The sequence below is a fragment of the Leuresthes tenuis genome, unplaced genomic scaffold, assembly GCF_036924035.1.
Source record: "Leuresthes tenuis unplaced genomic scaffold, fLeuTen1.0.hap1 SCAF_1, whole genome shotgun sequence".
Taxonomy (NCBI): Eukaryota; Metazoa; Chordata; class Actinopteri; order Atheriniformes; family Atherinopsidae; genus Leuresthes; species Leuresthes tenuis.
In genome coordinates, this window is record NW_027325355.1 from 42,101,989 (window position 1) to 42,116,987 (window position 14,999).

At 46.4% G+C, this 14,999-nt stretch overlaps 4 non-coding genes and 31 pseudogenes across 4 annotated transcripts; all 35 read right to left on the reverse strand.

Moving 5' to 3' along the window:
• Nucleotides 1-88: 88 nt before the first annotated feature.
• LOC140311648 (5S ribosomal RNA) lies at nucleotides 89-207 on the reverse strand (annotated as a pseudogene).
• A 272-nt stretch (nucleotides 208-479) lies between these two features.
• Nucleotides 480-598, reverse strand: LOC140296664 (5S ribosomal RNA; annotated as a pseudogene).
• A 269-nt stretch (nucleotides 599-867) lies between these two features.
• On the reverse strand, nucleotides 868-986 carry LOC140276130 (5S ribosomal RNA; annotated as a pseudogene).
• Nucleotides 987-1,255: 269 nt separating this feature from the next.
• On the reverse strand, nucleotides 1,256-1,374 carry LOC140289462 (5S ribosomal RNA; annotated as a pseudogene).
• A 269-nt stretch (nucleotides 1,375-1,643) lies between these two features.
• On the reverse strand, nucleotides 1,644-1,761 carry LOC140290153 (5S ribosomal RNA; annotated as a pseudogene).
• Nucleotides 1,762-2,417: 656 nt separating this feature from the next.
• Nucleotides 2,418-2,536, reverse strand: LOC140296395 (5S ribosomal RNA; annotated as a pseudogene).
• A 269-nt stretch (nucleotides 2,537-2,805) lies between these two features.
• LOC140310891 (5S ribosomal RNA) lies at nucleotides 2,806-2,924 on the reverse strand (annotated as a pseudogene).
• A 270-nt stretch (nucleotides 2,925-3,194) lies between these two features.
• On the reverse strand, nucleotides 3,195-3,313 carry LOC140298850 (5S ribosomal RNA). Its single transcript, XR_011914452.1, has one exon. It is a non-coding gene; the product is annotated as a 5S ribosomal RNA (ribosomal RNA).
• Nucleotides 3,314-3,582: 269 nt separating this feature from the next.
• Nucleotides 3,583-3,701, reverse strand: LOC140288769 (5S ribosomal RNA; annotated as a pseudogene).
• A 269-nt stretch (nucleotides 3,702-3,970) lies between these two features.
• On the reverse strand, nucleotides 3,971-4,089 carry LOC140273810 (5S ribosomal RNA; annotated as a pseudogene).
• A 269-nt stretch (nucleotides 4,090-4,358) lies between these two features.
• Nucleotides 4,359-4,477, reverse strand: LOC140298983 (5S ribosomal RNA). Its single transcript, XR_011914575.1, has one exon. It is a non-coding gene; the product is annotated as a 5S ribosomal RNA (ribosomal RNA).
• Nucleotides 4,478-4,746: 269 nt separating this feature from the next.
• On the reverse strand, nucleotides 4,747-4,865 carry LOC140272111 (5S ribosomal RNA; annotated as a pseudogene).
• A 657-nt stretch (nucleotides 4,866-5,522) lies between these two features.
• Nucleotides 5,523-5,641, reverse strand: LOC140289290 (5S ribosomal RNA; annotated as a pseudogene).
• Nucleotides 5,642-6,300: 659 nt separating this feature from the next.
• On the reverse strand, nucleotides 6,301-6,419 carry LOC140294590 (5S ribosomal RNA; annotated as a pseudogene).
• A 269-nt stretch (nucleotides 6,420-6,688) lies between these two features.
• Nucleotides 6,689-6,807, reverse strand: LOC140310902 (5S ribosomal RNA; annotated as a pseudogene).
• Nucleotides 6,808-7,077: 270 nt separating this feature from the next.
• On the reverse strand, nucleotides 7,078-7,196 carry LOC140298851 (5S ribosomal RNA). The gene has a single exon (XR_011914453.1). It is a non-coding gene; the product is annotated as a 5S ribosomal RNA (ribosomal RNA).
• Nucleotides 7,197-7,465: 269 nt separating this feature from the next.
• Nucleotides 7,466-7,584, reverse strand: LOC140288770 (5S ribosomal RNA; annotated as a pseudogene).
• A 269-nt stretch (nucleotides 7,585-7,853) lies between these two features.
• LOC140273816 (5S ribosomal RNA) lies at nucleotides 7,854-7,972 on the reverse strand (annotated as a pseudogene).
• A 269-nt stretch (nucleotides 7,973-8,241) lies between these two features.
• LOC140298984 (5S ribosomal RNA) lies at nucleotides 8,242-8,360 on the reverse strand. The gene has a single exon (XR_011914576.1). It is a non-coding gene; the product is annotated as a 5S ribosomal RNA (ribosomal RNA).
• Nucleotides 8,361-8,629: 269 nt separating this feature from the next.
• LOC140291456 (5S ribosomal RNA) lies at nucleotides 8,630-8,748 on the reverse strand (annotated as a pseudogene).
• A 269-nt stretch (nucleotides 8,749-9,017) lies between these two features.
• Nucleotides 9,018-9,136, reverse strand: LOC140307607 (5S ribosomal RNA; annotated as a pseudogene).
• Nucleotides 9,137-9,793: 657 nt separating this feature from the next.
• Nucleotides 9,794-9,912, reverse strand: LOC140293175 (5S ribosomal RNA; annotated as a pseudogene).
• A 272-nt stretch (nucleotides 9,913-10,184) lies between these two features.
• On the reverse strand, nucleotides 10,185-10,303 carry LOC140303488 (5S ribosomal RNA; annotated as a pseudogene).
• A 269-nt stretch (nucleotides 10,304-10,572) lies between these two features.
• Nucleotides 10,573-10,691, reverse strand: LOC140313913 (5S ribosomal RNA; annotated as a pseudogene).
• A 272-nt stretch (nucleotides 10,692-10,963) lies between these two features.
• Nucleotides 10,964-11,082, reverse strand: LOC140269713 (5S ribosomal RNA; annotated as a pseudogene).
• A 269-nt stretch (nucleotides 11,083-11,351) lies between these two features.
• Nucleotides 11,352-11,475, reverse strand: LOC140293693 (5S ribosomal RNA; annotated as a pseudogene).
• Nucleotides 11,476-11,744: 269 nt separating this feature from the next.
• Nucleotides 11,745-11,862, reverse strand: LOC140290154 (5S ribosomal RNA; annotated as a pseudogene).
• Nucleotides 11,863-12,131: 269 nt separating this feature from the next.
• On the reverse strand, nucleotides 12,132-12,249 carry LOC140290156 (5S ribosomal RNA; annotated as a pseudogene).
• Nucleotides 12,250-12,518: 269 nt separating this feature from the next.
• On the reverse strand, nucleotides 12,519-12,642 carry LOC140289813 (5S ribosomal RNA; annotated as a pseudogene).
• A 269-nt stretch (nucleotides 12,643-12,911) lies between these two features.
• On the reverse strand, nucleotides 12,912-13,029 carry LOC140290157 (5S ribosomal RNA; annotated as a pseudogene).
• Nucleotides 13,030-13,298: 269 nt separating this feature from the next.
• Nucleotides 13,299-13,416, reverse strand: LOC140290158 (5S ribosomal RNA; annotated as a pseudogene).
• Nucleotides 13,417-13,685: 269 nt separating this feature from the next.
• On the reverse strand, nucleotides 13,686-13,804 carry LOC140293299 (5S ribosomal RNA; annotated as a pseudogene).
• Nucleotides 13,805-14,073: 269 nt separating this feature from the next.
• On the reverse strand, nucleotides 14,074-14,197 carry LOC140290638 (5S ribosomal RNA; annotated as a pseudogene).
• Nucleotides 14,198-14,466: 269 nt separating this feature from the next.
• Nucleotides 14,467-14,584, reverse strand: LOC140290159 (5S ribosomal RNA; annotated as a pseudogene).
• A 269-nt stretch (nucleotides 14,585-14,853) lies between these two features.
• Nucleotides 14,854-14,972, reverse strand: LOC140293302 (5S ribosomal RNA; annotated as a pseudogene).
• Nucleotides 14,973-14,999: the final 27 nt, after the last annotated feature.

A 14,999-nucleotide genomic window follows, 5' to 3' on the forward strand; every position in this document is an offset into this window, starting at 1 on the left:
GCAGCTGAAGATGACCAACTTCCTCATGTGTCACAGGGTGATCAGACGTTGCAACAAAAGACATGCAGGTGGTAGAGAGAAGAGAAAAAGCTTACAGCACCTGGTATTCCCAAGAGGTCTTCCATCCAAGTACTAACCAGGCCCAACCCTCCTTGGCTTCCAAGATCAGACGAGGTCGGGCATATTCAGGGTGGTGCGGCCGTAAGCAACAATAGCTGTGACAAATGTGCATTATATAGGTACTGGAATCATACACTTCTTCTATGTAACCAGATAATTGCAGAGAAAGGCTGACTTGTAGTGGGCACATCTTCTTCCCTGATGTGATTATTCTCTGCAGCTGAAACTGAGACTCTCAGATCACTTCGTGTCTAACAACAAAGAAGCAGCAGCTGCTGAAGATGACCAACTTCCTCATGTGTCACAGGATGATCAGACGTTGCAACAAAAGACATGCAGGTGGTAGAGAGAAGAGAAGAAGCTTACAGCACCTGGTATTCCCAAGTAGTCTCCCATCCAAGTACTAAGCAGGCTCAACCCTGCTTGGCTTCCGAGATCAGACGAGGTCGGGCATGTTCAGGGTGGTGTGGCCGTAAGCAACAATGTCTCTGACAAATGTGCATTATATAGGTACTGGAATCATACGGTTCCTCTATGCAACCAGATAATTGCCGAGAAAGGCTGATAAGTAGTGGGCACATCTTCTTCCCTGACGTGATTATTCTCTCGAGCTGAAACTGAGACTCTCAGATCACTTTGTGTCTGCCAACAAAGCAGCAGAAGCTGAAGATGACCAACTTCCTCATGTGTCACAGGGTGATCAGACATTGCAACAAAAGACATGCAGGTGGTAGAGAGAAGAGAAAAAGCTTACAACACCTGGTATTCCGAAGAGGTCTTCCATCCAAGTACAAACCAGGCCCAACCCTGCTTGGCTTCCGAGATCAGACGAGGTCGGGCATGTTCAGGGTTGTGTGGCCGTAAGCAACAATGTCTCTGACAAATGTGCATTATATAGGTACTGGAATCATACGGTTCCTCTATGCACCCAGATAATTGCAGAGAAAGGCTGATGTGTAGCGGGCATATCATCTTCTCTGATGTGATCATTCTCTGCAACTGAAACTGAGACTCTCAGATCACTTCGTGTCAGCCAACAAAGCAGCAGCAGCTGAAGATGACCAACTTCCTCATGTGTCACAGGGTGATCAGACGTTGCAACAAAAGACATGCAGGTGGTAGAGAGAAGAGAAAAAGCTTACAGCACCTGGTATTCCCAAGAGGTCTTCCATCCAAGTACTAACCACGCCCAACCCTCCTTGGCTTCCAAGATCAGACGAGGTCGGGCATATTCAGGGTGGTGCGGCCGTAAGCAACAATAGCTGTGACAAATGTGCATTATATAGGTACTGGAATCATACACTTCTTCTATGTAACCAGATAATTGCAGAGAAAGGCTGACTTGTAGTGGGCACATCTTCTTCCCTGATGTGATTATTCTCTGCAGCTGAAACTGAGACTCTCAGATCACTTTGTGTCTGCCAACAAAGCAGCAGCAGCTGAAGATGACCAACTTCCTCATGTGTCACAGGGTGATCAGACGTTGCAACAAAAGACATTCAGGTGGTCCAGAGAAGAGATAAAGCTTACAGCACCTGGTATTCCCAAGCAGTCTCCCACCCAAGTACTAACCAGGCCAACCGTGCTTGGCTTCCGAGATCAGACGAGGTCGGGCATGTTCAGGGTGGTGTGGCCGTAAGTAATAATCTCTGTGACAAATGTGCATTATATAGGTACTGGAATCATACGGTTCCTCTATGTAACCAGATAATTGCCAAGAAAGGCTGATGTGTAGTGGGCACATATTCTTCCCTGATGTGATTATTCTCTGCAGCTGAAACTGAGACTCTCAGATCACTTTGTGTCTGCCAACAAAGCAGCAGCAGCTGAAGATGACCAACTTCCTCATGTGTCACAGGGTGATCAGACGTTGCAACAAAAGACATGCAGGTGGTAGAGAGAAGAGAAAAAGCTTACAGCACCTGGTATTCCCAAGCTGTCTCCCATCCAAGTACTAACCAGGTACAACCTTCTTGGTGTCCGAGATCAGACGAGGTCTGGCTTATTCAGGGTGGTGTGGCCGTAAGCAACAATGTCTCTGACAAATGTGCATTATATAGGTACTGGAATCATACGGTTCCTCTATGCAACCAGATAATTGCCGAGAAAGGCTGATGTGTAGCGGGCAAATCATCTTCTCTGATGTGATCATTCTCTGCAACTGAAACTGAGACTCTCAGATCACTTTGTGTCAGCCAACAAAGCAGGAGCAGCTGAAGATGACCAACTTCCTCATGTGTCACAGGGTGATCAGATGTTGCAACAAAAGACATGCAGGTTGTAGAGAGAAGAGAAAACACTTACAGCACCTGGTATTCCCAAGCAGTCTCCCATCCAAGTACTAAGCAGGCTCAACGCTGCTTGGCTTCCAAGATCAGACGAGGGCGGGTATGTTCAGGGTGGTGTGGCCGTAAGCAACAATGTGTCTGACAAAAGTGCATTATATTAGTACAGGAATCATACGGTTCCTCTATGTAACCAGATAATTGCTGAGAAAGGCTGATGTGTAGTGGGCATATCTTCTTCCCTGACGTGATTATTCTCTTCAGCTGAAACTGAGACTCTCAGATCACTTCGTGTCTTCCAACAAAGCAGCAGCAGCTGAAGATGACCAACTTCCTCATGTGTCACAGGGTGATCAGACGTTGCAACAAAAGACATGCAGGTTGTAGAGAGAAGAGAAAACGCTTACAGCACCTGGTATTCCCAAGCAGTCTCCCATCCAAGTACTAACCAGGCCCAACCCTCCTTGGCTTCTGAGATCAGACGAGGTCAGACATATTCAGGGTGGTTTGGCCGTAAGCAACAATCTCTGTGACAAATGTGCATTATATAGGCAATGGAATCATATGGTTCCTCTATGTAACAAGATAATTGCCAAAAAAAGGCTGATATATAGTGGGCACATCTTGTTCCCTGACGTGATAATTTTCTCCAGCTGAAAATGAGACTCTAAGATCACTTCGTGTCTGCCAACAAAGCAGCAGCAGCTGAAGATGACCAACTTCCTCATGTGTCACAGGGTGATCAGACGTTGCAACAAAAGACATGCAGGTGGTTGAGAGAAGAGAAAAAGCTTACAGCACCTGGTATTCCCAAGCGGTCTCCCATCCAAGTACTAACCAGGCCCAACCGTGCTTGGCTTCCAAGATCAGACGAGGTTGGGCATATTCAGGGTGGTGTGGCCGTAAGTAACAATGTCTGTGACAAATGTGCATTATATAGGTACTGGAATCATACGGTTCCTCTATGCAACCATATAATTGCCAAGAAAGGCTGATATGTAGTGGGCACATCTTGTTCCCTGACGTGATCATTTTCTCCAGCTGAAAATGAGACTCTAAGATCACTTCGTGTCTGCCAACAAAGCAGCAGAAAATGAAGATGACCAACTTCCTCATGTGTCACAGGGTGATCAGACGTTGCAACAAAAGACATGCAGGTGGTTGAGAGAAGAGAAAAAGCTTACATCACCTGATAATCCCAAGCGGTCTCCCATCCAAGTACTAACCAGGCCCAACCCTGCTTGGCTTCCGAGATCAGACGAGGTCAGGCATGTTCCGGGTGGTGTGGCCGTAAGCAGCAATGTCTCTGACAAATGTGCATTATATAGGTACTGGAATCATACGGTTCCTCTATGCAACCAGATAATTGCCGAGAAAAGCTGATGTGTAGCGGGTAAATCATCTTCTCTGATGTGATCATTCTCTGCAACTGAAACTGAGACTCTCAGATCACTTTGTGTCTGCCAACAAGGCAGCAGCAGCTGAAGATGACCAACTTCCTCATGTGTCACAGGGCGATCAGACGTTGCAACAAAAGACATGCAGGTGGTAGAGAGAAGAGAAAAAGCTTACAGCACCTGGTATTCCCAAGCGGTCTCTCATCAAAGTACTAACCAGGCCCAACCCTCCTTGGCTTCTGAGATCAAACGAGGTCAGACATATTCAGGGTGGTTTGGCCGTAAGCAACAATCTCTGTGACAAATGTGCATTATATAGGCAATGGAATCATATGGTTCCTCTATGTAACAAGATAATTGCCGAAAAAGGCTGATATATAGTGGGCACATCTTGTTCCCTGACGTGATAATTTTCTCCAGCTGAAAATGAGACTCTAAGATCACTTCGTGTCTGCCAACAAAGCAGCAGCAGCTGAAGATGACCAACTTCCTCATGTGTCACAGGGTGATCAGACGTTGCAACAAAAGACATGCAGGTGGTTGAGAGAAGAGAAAAAGCTTACAGCACCTGGTATTCCCAAGCGGTCTCCCATCCAAGTACTAACCAGGCCCAACCCTGCTTGGCTTCCAAGATCAGACGAGGTTGGGCATATTCCGGGTGGTGTGGCCGTAAGTAACAATGTTTGTGACAAATGTGCATTATATAGGTACTGGAATCATACGGTTCCTCTATGCAACCATATAATTGCCAAGAAAGGCTGATATGTAGTGGGCACATCTTGTTCCCTGACGTGATAATTTTCTCCAGCTGAAAATGAGACTTTAAGATCACTTCGTGTCTGCCAACAAAGCAGCAGAAAATGAAGATGACCAACTTCCTCATGTGTCACAGGGTGATCAGACGTTGCAACAAAAGACATGCAGGTGGTTGAGAGAAGAGAAAAAGCTTACAGCACCTGATAATCCCAAGCGGTCTCCCATCCAAGTACTAACCAGGCACAACCCTGCTTGGCTTTCGAGATCAGACGAGGTCGGGCATATTCAGGGTGGTGTGGCCGTAAGCAACAATGTCTCTGACAAATGTAAATTGTATAGGTACTGGAATCATACGTTTCCTCTATATAACCAGATAATTGCAGAGAAAGGCTGATAAATAGTGGACACATCTTCTTCCCTGACGTGATTATTCTCTCCAGCTGAAAATGAGACTCTCAGATCACTTCGTGTCTGCCAACAAAGCAGCAGCAGCTGAAGATGACCAACTTCCTCATGTGTCACAGGGCGATCAGACGTTGCAACAAAATACATGCAGGTGGTAGAGAGAAGAGAAAAAGATTACATCACCTGGTATTCCCAAGCGGTGTCCCATCAAAGTACTAACCAGAACCAGCCCTCCTTGGCTTCCGAGATCAGACAAGGTCAGACATATTCAGGGTGGTTTGTCCGTAAGTAACAATCTCTGTGACAAATGTGCATTATATAGGCAATGGAATCATACACTTCCTCTATGTAACCAGATAATTGCCGAGAAAGGCTGATATGTAGTGGGCACATCTTCTTCCCTGACGTGATAATTCTCTCCAGCTGAAAATGAGACTCTCAGATCACTTTGTGTCTGCCAACAAAGCAGCAGCAGCTGAAGATGACCAACTTCCTCATGTGTCACAGGGTGATCAGACGTTGCAACAAAAGACATGCAGGTGGTAGAGAGAAGAGAAAAAGCTTACAGCACCTGGTATTCCCAAGCAGTCTTCCATCCAAGTACTAACCAGGCCCAAACCTGCTTGACTTCCAAGATCAGACAAGGTCGGGCTTATTCAGGGTGGTGTGGCCGTAAGCAACAATATCTGTGACAAATGTGCATTATATAGGTACTGGAATCATACACTTCCTCTATGTAACCAGATAATTGCCCAGAAAGGCTGACTTGTAGTGGGCACATCTTCTTCCCTGATGTGATTATTCTCTGCAGCTGAAATTGACACTCTCAGATCACTTCGTGTCTGCCAACAAAGACGCAAAAGCAGCTGAAGATGACCAACTTCCTCATGTGTCACAGGAGGATCAGACGTTGCCACAAAAGACATGAAGGTGGTAGAGAGTAGAGAAGAAGCTTACAGCACCTGGTATTCCCAAGCTGTCTCCCATCCAAGTACTAACCAGGTACAACCTTCTTGGTGTCCGAGATCAGACGAGGTCTGGCTTATTCAGGGTGGTGTGGCCGTAAGCAACAATGTCTCTGACAAATGTGCATTATATAGGTACTGGAATCATACGGTTCCTCTATGCAACCAGATAATTGCCGAGAAAGGCTGATGTGTAGCGGGCAAATCATCTTCTCTGATGTGATCATTCTCTGCAACTGAAACTGAGACTCTCAGATCACTTTGTGTCAGCCAACAAAGCAGGAGCAGCTGAAGATGACCAACTTCCTCATGTGTCACAGGGTGATCAGATGTTGCAACAAAAGACATGCAGGTTGTAGAGAGAAGAGAAAACACTTACAGCACCTGGTATTCCCAAGCAGTCTCCCATCCAAGTACTAAGCAGGCTCAACGCTGCTTGGCTTCCGAGATCAGACGAGGGCGGGTATGTTCAGGGTGGTGTGGCCGTAAGCAACAATGTGTCTGACAAAAGTGCATTATATTAGTACAGGAATCATACGGTTCCTCTATGTAACCAGATAATTGCTGAGAAAGGCTGATGTGTAGTGGGCACATCTTCTTCCCTGACGTGATTATTCTCTTCAGCTGAAACTGAGACTCTCAGATCACTTCGTGTCTTCCAACAAAGCAGCAGCAGCTGAAGATGACCAACTTCCTCATGTGTCAGAGGGCGATCAGACCTTGCAACAAAAGACATGCAGGTTGTAGAGAGAAGAGAAAACGCTTACAGCACCTGGTATTCCCAAGCAGTCTCCCATCCAAGTACTAACCAGGCCCAACCCTCCTTGGCTTCTGAGATCAGACGAGGTCAGACATATTCAGGGTGGTTTGGCCGTAAGCAACAATCTCTGTGACAAATGTGCATTATATAGGCAATGGAATCATATGGTTCCTCTATGTAACAAGATAATTGCCAAAAAAAGGCTGATATATAGTGGGCACATCTTGTTCCCTGACGTGATAATTTTCTCCAGCTGAAAATGAGACTCTAAGATCACTTCGTGTCTGCCAACAAAGCAGCAGCAGCTGAAGATGACCAACTTCCTCATGTGTCACAGGGTGATCAGACGTTGCAACAAAAGACATGCAGGTGGTTGAGAGAAGAGAAAAAGCTTACAGCACCTGGTATTCCCAAGCGGTCTCCCATCCAAGTACTAACCAGGCCCAACCGTGCTTGGCTTCCAAGATCAGACGAGGTTGGGCATATTCAGGGTGGTGTGGCCGTAAGTAACAATGTCTGTGACAAATGTGCATTATATAGGTACTGGAATCATACGGTTCCTCTATGCAACCATATAATTGCCAAGAAAGGCTGATATGTAGTGGGCACATCTTGTTCCCTGACGTGATCATTTTCTCCAGCTGAAAATGAGACTCTAAGATCACTTCGTGTCTGCCAACAAAGCAGCAGAAAATGAAGATGACCAACTTCCTCATGTGTCACAGGGTGATCAGACGTTGCAACAAAAGACATGCAGGTGGTTGAGAGAAGAGAAAAAGCTTACATCACCTGATAATCCCAAGCGGTCTCCCATCCAAGTACTAACCAGGCCCAACCCTGCTTGGCTTCCGAGATCAGACGAGGTCAGGCATGTTCCGGGTGGTGTGGCCGTAAGCAGCAATGTCTCTGACAAATGTGCATTATATAGGTACTGGAATCATACGGTTCCTCTATGCAACCAGATAATTGCCGAGAAAAGCTGATGTGTAGCGGGTAAATCATCTTCTCTGATGTGATCATTCTCTGCAACTGAAACTGAGACTCTCAGATCACTTTGTGTCTGCCAACAAGGCAGCAGCAGCTGAAGATGACCAACTTCCTCATGTGTCACAGGGCGATCAGACGTTGCAACAAAAGACATGCAGGTGGTAGAGAGAAGAGAAAAAGCTTACAGCACCTGGTATTCCCAAGCGGTCTCTCATCAAAGTACTAACCAGGCCCAACCCTCCTTGGCTTCTGAGATCAAACGAGGTCAGACATATTCAGGGTGGTTTGGCCGTAAGCAACAATCTCTGTGACAAATGTGCATTATATAGGCAATGGAATCATATGGTTCCTCTATGCAACCAGATAATTGCCGAGAAAGGCTGATGTGTAGCGGGTAAATCATCTTCTCTGATGTGATCATTCTCTGCAACTGAAACTGAGACTCTCAGATCACTTCATGTCTGCCAACAAAGCAGCAGCAGCTGAAGATGACCAACTTCCTCATGTGTCACAGGGTGATCAGACGTTGCAACAAAAGACATGCAGGTGGTTGAGAGAAGAGAAAAAGCTTACAGCACCTGGTATTCCCAAGCGGTCTCCCATCCAAGTACTAACCAGGCCCAACCCTGCTTGGCTTCCAAGATCAGACGAGGTTGGGCATATTCCGGGTGGTGTGGCCGTAAGTAACAATGTTTGTGACAAATGTGCATTATATAGGTACTGGAATCATACGGTTCCTCTATGCAACCATATAATTGCCAAGAAAGGCTGATATGTAGTGGGCACATCTTGTTCCCTGACGTGATAATTTTCTCCAGCTGAAAATGAGACTTTAAGATCACTTCGTGTCTGCCAACAAAGCAGCAGAAAATGAAGATGACCAACTTCCTCATGTGTCACAGGGTGATCAGACGTTGCAACAAAAGACATGCAGGTGGTTGAGAGAAGAGAAAAAGCTTACAGCACCTGATAATCCCAAGCGGTCTCCCATCCAAGTACTAACCAGGCACAACCCTGCTTGGCTTTCGAGATCAGACGAGGTCGGGCATATTCAGGGTGGTGTGGCGGTAAGCAACAATATCTGGTACAAATGTGTATTATATAGGTACTGGAATCATACGTTTCCTCTATATAACCAGATAATTGCAGAGAAAGGCTGATAAATAGTGGACACATCTTCTTCCCTGACGTGATTATTCTCTCCAGCTGAAAATGAGAATCTCAGGTCACTTCGTGTCTGCCAACAAAGCAGCAGCAGCTGAAGATGACCAACTTCCTCATGTGTCAGAGGGCGATCAGACCTTGCAACAAAATACATGCAGGTGGTAGAGAGAAGAGAAAAAGCTTACAGCACCTGGCATTCCCAAGGGGTCTCCCATTCAAGTACTAACCAGGCCCAACCCTGCTTGGGTTCCGAGATCAGTCGAGGTCGGGCATATTCAGGGTGGTGTGGCCGTAAGTAACAATGTCTGTGAAAAATGTGCATTATATAGGTACTGGAATAATACAGTTCCTCTATGTAACCAGATAATTGCAGAGAAAGGCTAACTTGTTGTGGGCACATCTTCTTCCTTGATGTGATTATTCTCTGCAGCTGAAACTGAGACTCTCAGATCACTTCGTGTCTGCTAACAAAGCAGCAGCAGCTGAAGATGACCAACTTCCTCATGTGTCACAGGGCGATCAGACATTGCAACAAAAGACATGTAGGTGGTAGAGAGAAGAGAAAAAGCTTACAGCACCTGGTATTCCCAAGCGGTGTCCCATCAAAGTACTAACCAGAACCAGCCCTCCTTGGCTTCCGAGATCAGACAAGGTCAGACATATTCAGGGTGGTTTGTCCGTAAGTAACAATCTCTGTGACAAATGTGCACTATATAGGCAATGGAATCATACACTTCCTCTATGTAACCAGATAATTGCCGAGAAAGGCTGATATGTAGTGGGCACATCTTCTTCCCTGACGTGATAATTCTCTCCAGCTGAAAATGAGACTCTCAGATCACTTTGTGTCTGCCAACAAAGCAGCAGCAGCTGAAGATGACCAACTTCCTCATGTGTCACAGGGTGATCAGACGTTGCAACAAAAGACATGCAGGTGGTAGAGAGAAGAGAAAAAGCTTACAGCACCTGGTATTCCCAAGCAGTCTCCCATCCAAGTACTAACGAGGCCCAAACCTGCTTGACTTCCAAGATCAGACAAGGTCGGGCTTATTCAGGGTGGTGTGGCCGTAAGCAACAATATCTGTGACAAATGTGCATTATATAGGTACTGGAATCATACACTTCCTCTATGTAACCAGATAATTGCCGAGAAAGGCTGACTTGTAGTGGGCACATCTTCTTCCCTGATGTGATTATTCTCTGCAGCTGAAATTGACACTCTCAGATCACTTCGTGTCTGCCAACAAAGACGCAGCAGCAGCTGAAGATGACCAACTTCCTCATGTGTCACAGGAGGATCAGACGTTGCCACAAAAGACATGAAGGTGGTAGAGAGTAGAGAAGAAGCTTACAGCACCTGGTATTCCCAAGTGGTCTCCCATGCAAGTACTAACCAGGCCCAACCCTGCTTGGCTTCCAAGATCAGACGAGGTCAGGCATGTTCCGGGTGGTGTGGCCGTAAGCAGCAATGTCTCTGACAAATGTGCATTATATAGGTACTGGAATCATACGGTTCCTCTATGCAACCAGATAATTGCCGAGAAAGGCTGATGTGTAGCGGGTAAATCATCTTCTCTGATGTGATCATTCTCTGCAACTGAAACTGAGACTCTCAGATCACTTCATGTCTGCCAACAAAGCAGCAGCAGCTGAAGATGACCAACTTCCTCATGTGTCACAGGGTGGTCAGACGTTGCAACAAAAGACATGCAGGTGGTTGAGAGAAGAGAAAAAGCTTACAGCACCTGGTATTCCCAAGTTGTCTCCAATTCAAGTACTAACAAGGCCCAACCCTGCTTGGCTTCCAAGATCAGACGAGCTCGGGCATGTTCAGGGTGGTGTGGCCGTAAGCGACAATGTCTTTGACAAATGTGCATTATATAGGTAATGGAATCATACGGTTCCTCTATGTAACCAGATAATTGCCGAGAAAGGCTGACTTGTAGTGGGCAAATCTTCTTCCCTCATGTGATCATTCTCTGCAGCTGAAACTGAGACTCTCAGATCACTTCGTGTCTGCCAACAAAGCAGCAGCAGCTGCTGAAGATGACCAACTTCCTCATGTGTCACAGGGTGATCAGACGTTGCAACAAAAGACATGCAGGTGGTCGAAAGAAGAGAAAAAGCTTAAAGCACCTGGTATTCCCAAGAGGTCTTCCATCCAAGTACTAACCAGGCCCAACCGTGCTTGGCTTCCGAGATCAGACGAGGTCGGGCATGTTCAACGTGGTGTGGCCGTAAGCAACAATGTCACTGACAAATGTGCATCATATAGGTACTGGAATCATACGGTTCCTCTATGCAACTAGATAATTGCAGAGAAAGGCTGATGTGTAGCTGGCATATCATCTTCTCTGATGTGATCATTCTCTGCAGCTGAAACTGAGACTCTCAGATCACTTCGTGTCTGCCAACAAAGCAGCAGCAGCTGAAGATGACCAACTTCCTCATGTGTCACAGGGTGATCAGATGTTGCAACAAAAGACATGCAGGTGGTAGAGAGAAGAGAAAAAGCTTACAGCACCTGGTATTCCCAAGCAGTCTCCCACCCAAGTACTAACCAGGCACAATCCTGCTTGGCTTCCGAGATCAGGCGAGGTCGGGCATATTATATTCAGGGTGGTGTGGCCGTAAGCGACAATCTCTGTGACAAATGTGCATTATATAGGTACTGGAATCATACGGTTCCTCTATGTAACCAGATAATTGCAGAGAAAGGCTTATGTGTAGTGGGCACATCTTCTTCCCTGACGTGATTATTCTCTGCAGCTGAAACTGAGACTCTCAGATCACTTCGTGTCTCCCAACAAAGCAGCAGAAGCTGAAGATGACCAACTTCCTCATGTGTCACAGGGTGATCAGACGTTGCAACAAAAGACATTCAGGTGGTCCAGAGAAGAGATAAAGCTTACAGCACCTGGTATTCCCAAGCAGTCTCCCACCCAAGTACTAACCAGGCCAACCGTGCTTGGCTTCCGAGATCAGACGAGGTCGGGCATGTTCAGGGTGGTGTGGCCGTAAGTAATAATCTCTGTGACAAATGTGCATTATATAGGTACTAGAATCATACGGTTCCTCTATGTAACCAGATAATTGCCAAGAAAGGCTGATGTGTAGTGGGCACATATTCTTCCCTGATGTGATTATTCTCTGCAGCTGAAACTGAGACTCTCAGATCACTTTGTGTCTGCCAACAAAGCAGCAGCAGCTGAAGATGACCAACTTCCTCATGTGTCACAGGGTGATCAGACGTTGCAACAAAAGACATTCAGGTGGTCCAGAGAAGAGATAAAGCTTACAGCACCTGGTATTCCCAAGCAGTCTCCCACCCAAGTACTAACCAGGCCAACCGTGCTTGGCTTCCGAGATCAGACGAGGTCGGGCATGTTCAGGGTGGTGTGGCCGTAAGTAATAATCTCTGTGACAAATGTGCATTATATAGGTACTGGAATCATACGGTTCCTCTATGTAACCAGATAATTGCCAAGAAAGGCTGATGTGTAGTGGGCACATATTCTTCCCTGATGTGATTATTCTCTGCAGCTGAAACTGAGACTCTCAGATCACTTTGTGTCTGCCAACAAAGCAGCAGCAGCTGAAGATGACCAACTTCCTCATGTGTCACAGGGTGATCAGACGTTGCAACAAAAGACATGCAGGTGGTAGAGAGAAGAGAAAAAGCTTACAGCACCTGGTATTCCCAAGCAGTCTCCCACCCAAGTACTAACCAGGCACAATCCTGCTTGGCTTCCGAGATCAGACGAGGTCGGGCATATTATATTCAGGGTGGTGTGGCCGTAAGCGACAATCTCTGTGACAAATGTGCATTATATAGGTACTGGAATCATACGGTTCCTCTATGTAACCAGATAATTGCAGAGAAAGGCTTATGTGTAGTGGGCACATCTTCTTCCCTGACGTGATTATTCTCTGCAGCTGAAACTGAGACTCTCAGATCACTTCGTGTCTCCCAACAAAGCAGCAGAAGCTGAAGATGACCAACTTCCTCATGTGTCACAGGGTGATCAGACGTTGCAACAAAAGACATTCAGGTGGTCCAGAGAAGAGATAAAGCTTACAGCACCTGGTATTCCCAAGCAGTCTCCCACCCAAGTACTAACCAGGCCAACCGTGCTTGGCTTCCGAGATCAGACGAGGTCGGGCATGTTCAGGGTGGTGTGGCCGTAAGTAATAATCTCTGTGACAAATGTGCATTATATAGGTACTAGAATCATACGGTTCCTCTATGTAACCAGATAATTGCCAAGAAAGGCTGATGTGTAGTGGGCACATATTCTTCCCTGATGTGATTATTCTCTGCAGCTGAAACTGAGACTCTCAGATCACTTTGTGTCTGCCAACAAAGCAGCAGCAGCTGAAGATGACCAACTTCCTCATGTGTCACAGGGTGATCAGACGTTGCAACAAAAGACATTCAGGTGGTCCAGAGAAGAGATAAAGCTTACAGCACCTGGTATTCCCAAGCAGTCTCCCACCCAAGTACTAACCAGGCCAACCGTGCTTGGCTTCCGAGATCAGACGAGGTCGGGCATGTTCAGGGTGGTGTGGCCGTAAGTAATAATCTCTGTGACAAATGTGCATTATATAGGTACTGGAATCATACGGTTCCTCTATGTAACCAGATAATTGCCAAGAAAGGCTGATGTGTAGTGGGCACATATTCTTCCCTGATGTGATTATTCTCTGCAGCTGAAACTGAGACTCTCAGATCACTTTGTGTCTGCCAACAAAGCAGCAGCAGCTGAAGATGACCAACTTCCTCATGTGTCACAGGGTGATCAGACGTTGCAACAAAAGACATGCAGGTTGTAGAGAGAAGAGAAAAAGCTTACAGCAAATGGTATTTTCAAGCGGTCTCCCACCCAAGTACTAACCAGGCCCAACCCTGCTTGGCTTCCGAGATCAGACGAGGTCAGGCATATTGAGGGTGGTGTGGCCGTAAGCAACAATGTCTGTGACAAATGTGCATTATATAAGTACAGGAATCATACGGTTCCTCTATGCAACCAGTTAATTTCCGAGAAAGGCTGATGTGTACTGGGCACATCTTCTTCCCTGACGTGATTATTCTCTGCAGCTGAAACTGAGACTCTCAGATCACTTTGTGTCTGCCAACAAAGCAGCAGCAGCTGAAGATGACCAACTTCCTCATGTGTCACAGGGTGATCAGACGTTGCAACAAAAGACATGCAGGTGGTAGAGAGAAGAGAAAAAGCTTACAGCACCTGGTATTCCCAGACAGTCTCCCACCCAAGTACTAACCAGGCACAATCCTGCTTGGCTTCCGAGATCAGACGAGGTCGGGCATATTATATTCAGGGTGGTGTGGCCGTAAGCGACAATCTCTGTGACAAATGTGCATTATATAGGTACTGGAATCATACGGTTCCTCTATGTAACCAGATAATTGCAGAGAAAGGCTTATGTGTAGTGGGCACATCTTCTTCCCTGACGTGATTATTCTCTGCAGCTGAAACTGAGACTCTCAGATCACTTCGTGTCTCCCAACAAAGCACCAGAAGCTGAAGATGACCAACTTCCTCATGTGTCACAGGGTGATCAGACGTTGCAACAAAAGACATTCAGGTGGTCCAGAGAAGAGATAAAGCTTACAGCACCTGGTATTCCCAAGCAGTCTCCCACCCAAGTACTAACCAGGCCAACCGTGCTTGGCTTCCGAGATCAGACGAGGTCGGGCATGTTCAGGGTGGTGTGGCCGTAAGTAATAATCTCTGTGACAAATGTGCATTATATAGGTACTGGAATCATACGGTTCCTCTATGTAACCAGATAATTGCCAAGAAAGGCTGATGTGTAGTGGGCACATATTCTTCCCTGATGTGATTATTCTCTGCAGCTGAAACTGAGACTCTCAGATCACTTTGTGTCTGCCAACAAAGCAGCAGCAGCTGAAGATGACCAACTTCCTCATGTGTCACAGGGTGATCAGACGTTGCAACAAAAGACATGCAGGTTGTAGAGAGAAGAGAAAAAGCTTACAGCAAATGGTATTTTCAAGCGGTCTCCCACCCAAGTACTAACCAGGCCCAACCCTGCTTGGCTTCCGAGATCAGACGAGGTCAGGCATATTGAGGGTGGTGTGGCCGTAAGCAACAATGTCTGTGACAAATGTGCATTA